Raw genomic sequence first — 7252 nt, 5'->3', positions numbered from 1 at the left:
AAGAATTTAATTTTATCAATAAATAATATCATCATTAAGTATGATATCAAGTTTTATTTGAACGTACCTATAATTTAACTAAGACTTAAAACTTTAAGTAAAGTTTATTAAGTTAATTTTAGGGAAGTTGTGGAGTGAAAGAAGATGTAGTGTCAAGGATTGAGAAAGGTATGTTGAGATGGTTTGGACATATAGAGAGGATGAACGAAAGGAGATAGACGAAACAAGTATACAAGACGAGTGTGGATGGGAGAGTTGGAAGGGGTCGACCTCAGCGAACGTACCTCAATCAGATTGAGGACGTTTTTAGCAAAGGCCAGCTTAGGAGTCCCCTCATGAAGTTAATAACAATGTACCTACCTGTATAGTTTAAGTTTAAAAAATTTGGCTCTCAAAAGAAATTTCAGTGGTTGTACTGTTGCTATTTGGCTCTGTTGACTAATGAGTTTGCCCACCATTGTCTTACACAGATGGGTACAGGACAGTTTAACATAATTAACAGTTGACGATTAACTTGATAACAATAACGATGGGAAATGTCCTGGGGCCATTCGCTGTGCCCTGAGGGGTGGGGGTGGAGAAAGCGGGGGGGGGGGGGGGGGGGTGTGTTACAAGTTACCCAGACATTTCACTGGTATGTTATCTTAGATGCAAAAAGACAAATGGCCTCAGTAAAGATCTAAGTTGATCTTTGTCAGGGAAAATACTGGCCTAGGACATTACTACCCACCGTAATCTGTTTATAGTTAAAGTTTAATTTCAGACCATCCTTTGTGGTGACTTTAGGTCTCTTAGTTTGCAAGACTGCCCTGCAGGCCCCCCTGAGCTTGTCAGGTCAGCATGTGGCCCCTGTCGTCCACACATCCCCCTTTGGTCAGAAATCAATCCAAAGGATGCATTGGTGACCAACCTTTTGGTTGGATAATGGAGTCCCACGGTGCTAGGAAGCTCATTCCCAAGATGTCTCAGTGTCAGCATGTCTTTTTTATATATATATATATATTGATTTTTTACAGAGAGGAAGGGAGAGGGATAAAGAGTTAGAGACATCGATGAGAGAGAAACATCGATCACTGCCTCCTGCACATCCCTTACTGGGGATGTGCCTGCAACCAAGGTACATGCCCTTGACCGGAATCGAACCTGGGGTCCAATCCCAGCGGGTCCAGGGGTTCCCCAAGGTGTGGACGGAGTCGGCGAAGAAGGAATGACATGAAGGCAGTGTTCAGTTCATCAGCAGAGTTGGGTTCTCTAGCCGGGTCCCCAAAGGTGTGGACAGAGTCGGCGAAGAAGGAATGGCACGGGGTCAGCGTTCAGTTGATCAGCATAGCGAGGTTCTCCCTTCAGGATCTCCAGCGAAGTTCTGGTTAGGAACTCCAACCAAGTTCTGGTGCCATGTTCTCTCGCTAGGTTCTCCAGCCAGGTTCTCCAGGTTCTTTAGCCAGGTTCTATCCAGGTTCTTTTGCCATGTTCTGTCTAGGTTCTCCAGTGAAGTTCTGTAGCCAGGTTCTGTCCAGGATCTTTTGCCATGTTCTCTGGCTAGGTTCTGGTTAGGATCTGACGAGGATCTGATGAGGATCTGATGTTTATTGTCTTGTTACATGCGTATTTATACCAGTCGATTTTAATCCTGTCAATTTCTATTACAAAGGTTAGGGCGTTTCTTATCTCCATTCCAGGGAGTAAAGATTATGTAGCTTAACTACCCGCCTGGCACTTAATTAAGGGGTTGTATCCCTCCCTAACCTCAGGGAAAGATCCCCACCTGGGGAAACAACCTTTCTCGGAGAGGTGACCTTGGTTAAAACACATGGCTTTAAAGGGAGCAAACATATTAAGAACAGTATGCTATATATGCCAGGTCCATTGAAACATATGCTGTGCAGATGTTTCTTTCCTGCAGCGACTGTGTCAAGCAGCAAGGATGGACCGGCTTCCGGCAAGTCCGCAGGCTGACACTCTATCCACTGAGCCAAACCGGTCAGGGCAATGTGTCAGCATGTCTTGCTGAACAGCTGGACCACTGGGGATGGGGCAAGACCATAACCTTAGATGGCATTTAAAGTCAAACTATTATTATTATATATATTTAAAAAGACAGGTAAATGGGAGGCAGTCAGATCCTATATGTCCTTGTTAAAAAGTATTCTGGATCATTTCTAATTTTTGAGCCACCATGATCCTAGTCTTTTTACTGTTTGTCTTAAGTTTTGCTTTTCTGCATCTAATATAACATTTACATATCAGGAGCAAAAGTAACAATATTAAACCAATAACACTGATTAAGAACAGAAAATGTCTAATACTAGACAAGGAAAAGTCTAAGGGGAAAAAGCATCCCAGCCAACTGAAAAACCCTTTACATGTATTATCATAATTTTTTAGGCTAATTATATGTTTTCCTCCTTCATCCACTATCATTTGTACCTTATGATATGTTTGGCCAGATGAATTAAGACTCTCTACTATTTCATTATCTAGAAGCTTTAATTTTTCTTCTGGCCAGTTAATTTTATCCATTCCTATATTTAGGCAATATTCACCTAAAATACTCATCTAGATTAGATCTACATATTATTCTACCAGGGGAATTATTAGGGAAGTGTTCTTGGAGAGATTTGTCCAAGGTAGGTCCTTTATAATAGATACTAGAGGCCCGGAGCACAAAACTCGTTGGGGGGGGCGGTGTGGGGGTCCCTCAGCCCATCCTGCACCCTCTCCAATCCAGGACCCCTGCTGGCATTGAAGGTCGAATTAATATTATTCAAAAAGGGAAGGTAAATGGGAGGCAGTCAGATCCTACATGTCCTTGTTAAAAATCATTTCTAATTTTTGAGCCACCATGATCCAAGTCTTTTTGCTGTTTGTCAAGTTTTGTTTTTCTGCATCTAGCGTAACATTTACATACCAGGAATAAAAGTAACAATAATAAACCAGTAACATTGATTAGGAATAGAAAATGTAGGGGAAACAAATATCTGCTATTATCCAGAAGTTTCCGTTTTTCTTCTGGGCAGTTAATTTTATCCATTCCTATATTTAAACAATACTCATCATAGGTGATCATCAGAATATCACTGTCTAGTAGGTGGAAAATTTTTCATGTCTAATAGGGAAAGAGTTCTAGAGAGACAGATATTGTTCCCACTAAGAAACCATAAGGAGGATTGTTATGCCCAGATTTCAAGATTCCCAAGAAACCACATCAGGGAGCCAGCCAATCCGATGCAAAAGCATAAGAATCTGTATTTCAAGATAGCTTGAGCTCCCCATCCACCAGACTCACCGACACAACGGCAAACCAAGTGGCTGAGAGAGAGAACCCCGCCTAGAGACCGGTTTTATAGGGGGGGTTGGAGTAAGGGGAGGAGAAAGGACTGTGCTCTGCTGATTGGCCAGGATGGCGTGCACGTCCCTTGATTGTCATTGGTTAGTTTAAAATCCCGGGCGTGGCCAGCAGAGGCCTGGGCTTCCGGGAAGAAGGCGGGGGGCGGGGGGGGGGCGTCTGAGCACATGGCTCCTACCCCAACATGGAGGATACAGGCAAGATGGAGGGCATAGCCCTCACCCTTTCAGGATGATCACAGTATAGAAATCATTTTATATACATTTAATCAATAATAATTAGGGGATATAAGAACAAGGTTGGAGCAGCATCAATTTGTGAGCACACAGGCCGTGTTGACGTCTTGGGATGGCTGTCTACCTCCTCCATAGTCGGCGGCTTCTCATCCTTGAGATGAAGGCGAGTGTCAGAGCCCTTTTCATGGATTTTTCTAAAGATATAGTATACCTACAAATGCATCAGAGTAAAGAAACAGCTGTTCATGAATGACAAAATTTAGAAGTGGCATGGTAATAGATTTGATAAAACTTTGCTTTTCTATAAAATATTCCAAAACAACAATTTCTTGGTAAATAATAATTCCTGTAAAATGACATAGAGAATAATATAAAATTTGTATACTTTTAGATTCAATTATAATTTCATGCGAAATACAAATATCCCGAGTATCACTGGCAGATGCCCCCACAGAGAATCATCACTCTTGGCTTGCCTGGTGTCCCTGACTGGACACATGCTACCCCCCTGAAAGTTTCCTCTTTGAACCTGTCTCTGAATCTTTGCAAGTTCCTTTCTGAAGCCAACTGAAATTTCTATAACATTCATTTCAACAAAATATATGTATATAAATAGAACATAGTTATTAATTTTTATTTGACAAAGCTTCCCGTGTAATGTCAAGTATATTAAATCGGCCTAATTTAGTTCAAAAAACATTTCTTTTAAGGAGAGAGAATAAATCCTTGAGTCATCCCAGGGCCCTTGGAGTCAACCTTGGAATGCAGTCCATTCTTATTCAAAAGCAGCATTATCATGGAAGCATTAGCCTTGTTGCCCAACTCAGCCTGTAATCCCTACTTCCCCCTGTGGTCTTTGTCCCCATATTCATAAACAAGGGAAGAGCAAACCAAAATCCCTAAAAGATAGAAAGCCAACATTACATTGCAGACAAACAGAAATCTCACCAGCTGTTTCTGGTGGCTGAACCCTGAGAGGGAGAGCAAGAAGAGCCCCCGAGATTAAGAGTCCTTGGCAGCTGCTGGGACACACTTTCAACCCCACCACACACAGCTAAGCTTCCCCAAAGCAGGACTTGCCTTTTCTTTAAACAAATTAAACAACAACAAAGAGACACAAAACATCAACACTTTTATACAGGCGCACAGAACACACCAAAAGTTTACACCAGAGAATGTCCAGCATTAAAAATTACCAGAGCAATGTCTTTTGTCCCTGGTTTGGGAACTGCCCCTCTAGAACCTCAGCATTCTCCCAATGGACTATTTAAAAAACGGGCTGGGGTCTTTTCTAGTTGCCTCTACCTCCCTTTGTCTGGAGGAATCTTCCCAGAACATGTGCCATTGGCCACGTGTCTCCCAACCCCCACATGCTGTTTGCTCTGGGGAAATTCAGTAATGGCCTGGCCACATGCTGTTTCTTTTCTATGAAGATAAATCAGGGGGAAAACGGGGTGTAGACATTTATTAACTTTAGAATAGTTCTGGGAGAGTCTCTATAATTTTTTATTAATTTTCATCTTTTTGGAAGAATTTTTCTCTATGCTTTTCCTTAGAAGCTTCTAATTTCCAAATCAAGATATGCTTCCCATTTAGTCATTCAGTTTAATTTCAGAGCTGGCATTTTCTAATTTCTGCATGCAAAATATTAACATAGGTACCCAAAACAAACAGCATTTTGGCCATTTCTAAGTTGATATTTTCTAGTTAAACCTTCCCATTTCTGTAAAATACTTGCAAGTAAAGGCTTCCTATCAGGAGTATCAAATGAGGGCTGGGGTCTTGGGAGCTTTTGTCCTTGGAGGCACAATCCCATGTTTTTATGTTTGTTTTTTTAATTTTGGAGATCTGTAATCTGAGCAAACTTTCTGGACATGTTTATGTAGTGGGTCAGGTGTGGCCTCAGTTTCTCTCCCGGCTGTCTAAAACCACAGGAAAGGTTCAGGGTCCAGGCAGACCAAGCCTTATGGTGGCCCCCTAGATGAGCCATTTAGTTAATTACAGTTGTGTTGGGACTTCCCTATGGGGCTCCTGCATTTCTGACACCTCCACAAAGATTCTTAGTCACCTAAGAACACCCCAAAATCGGACTGGAGAGAGGATGTGCCCCTTTATGTTCGAAGCTGAATGAGTTCAGCTCATTTATATGGCAAAGGTTATTTTTGCTCAGACTCTTAGCAATTCCAATTGAAAAGCCAAAATAAAAACCGCCACCCATTTCTTATTTTCCACTCACGTCTTAGCTTGGGTTGTGTCAACCCTTAACCTGGGTTCTCTCAACCCTGGTTCCACCTCGAGGATTTTAAAACAGCTCAAATAAAGTCAGACCCTCTACCAAAGCAAAGGAAGGTTCTGGATCCAAGAGACAACTCACCCAAGTTCACCCAATGGGCGGAGAACCTGCGGGCTCAATGGGCCCTTTGCTGGATCCTAGCTGGTGAGCTTCTTTGGAATCCTGCTGTGACTACGCCAAGTAATGTTAACGTAAAAACCATTGAAACCTGTAAAGAATTTTTGTGAGTTTATTTGAGCCAAACTGTCAACATATGCCAGAAAGCATATGATAATGCTCGGGAGATTGGTGGGTTACATCTGTATTTATACATTGCAATCAAAGCAAAGGGACATAGGTGGGTTACATGAAATCTATTGGTGATAGACTAGAGAGGCGGGAGAAAGCAAAGTGGGAAACCACTAGGATTGGATAAAAGTAAAATGATGGACACATACTTAGGTGGGTGCAGGAACAATTAACATGATAATGAGGGAATTTGTGGTATCCTGGTGCCCAGCACATTAGGTTGTTCCCCAAGGGGTCCAGAAAAAGGGAAGTTACAAGTTATCTAGACATTTCAAAGGGTATCTATACTAATAAAAGGGTAATATACTTAGACCGGGAGACCTTCCAGATGTCCTTCCGGACAAAGTCATGGTAGCGGGCCGACACTGAGGCAGTTAGGGGTGATCAGGCGGGGGGGGGGGGGGCGGGGGGGGGCGGGGGGCGAGCAGGCCAGCAGGGGGAGCAGTTGGGGATGACCAGGCCGCAGGCAGGTGAGCAGTTAGGAGCCAGCAGTCCTGGATTGCGAGAGGGATGTCCAACTGCCGGTTTAGGCCCGATCCCTGTGGGCCTAAACCAGCAATCAGACATCCCCCAAGGGGTCCCAGATTGGAGAGGGTGCAGGCCGGGCTAAGGGTCACCCCTTCCCATGCACAAATTTCATGCACTGGGAACTAGTGTCATTATAGATGCAAAAAGACAGATAGGCTCAGTTAAGGAAAAGGTTGACCTTGTCAGTGAAGATGCAGGCCTAGGATGTAAATGCCAGCCATGACTGCTTTTAGTCACAGTTTAATGTCAGACCATCCTTTGTGGTGACTTCAGGTCTCTGAGTTTGCAAGCCTGCCATGCAGGCCTCCCTGAGCTGTCAGGTCAGCATGTGGCCCCTTTGGTCCACAGCCTCACGCAGGCAGGATGGGAATAAACGCTCGCAGGAGCCACCGTCTTTGCTGCATCGCAGCCACCAGCGCCCTGGGTTGTCTGGCTTCACTTCCGTCCCAGGACTCTCACCCAATCCCCAACCTGACGGGAGACGGGCGTGCCACAGCCCAATGGCAACAGGCGCCCACGCGGGTGGGCGGGGCCTCGCGTGGGAGGGGCGAGCGGGATTCG

General features: G+C 43.9%; 1 long non-coding RNA gene across 1 annotated transcript; it reads right to left on the bottom strand.

The window, feature by feature from the left end:
• Window positions 1-3676: 3676 nt before the first annotated feature.
• Window positions 3677-7079, bottom strand: LOC139007886 (uncharacterized). Its single transcript, XR_011471025.1, has 3 exons — window positions 6870-7079; window positions 5957-6083; window positions 3677-3793 (listed from the first exon to the last, which is right to left on the bottom strand). It is a non-coding gene; the product is annotated as an uncharacterized lncRNA (long non-coding RNA).
• Window positions 7080-7252: the final 173 nt, after the last annotated feature.

The sequence above is a fragment of the Myotis yumanensis genome, unplaced genomic scaffold (assembly GCF_028538775.1).
Source record: "Myotis yumanensis isolate MYYU_CA2020_CCGP unplaced genomic scaffold, mMyoYum1.0.hap1 SCAF_1, whole genome shotgun sequence".
NCBI classification, from domain to species: domain Eukaryota; kingdom Metazoa; phylum Chordata; class Mammalia; order Chiroptera; family Vespertilionidae; genus Myotis; species Myotis yumanensis.
The sequence above is the reverse complement of the archived record's forward strand: the minus strand, read 5'-3'. Positions and strand labels throughout refer to the sequence as shown.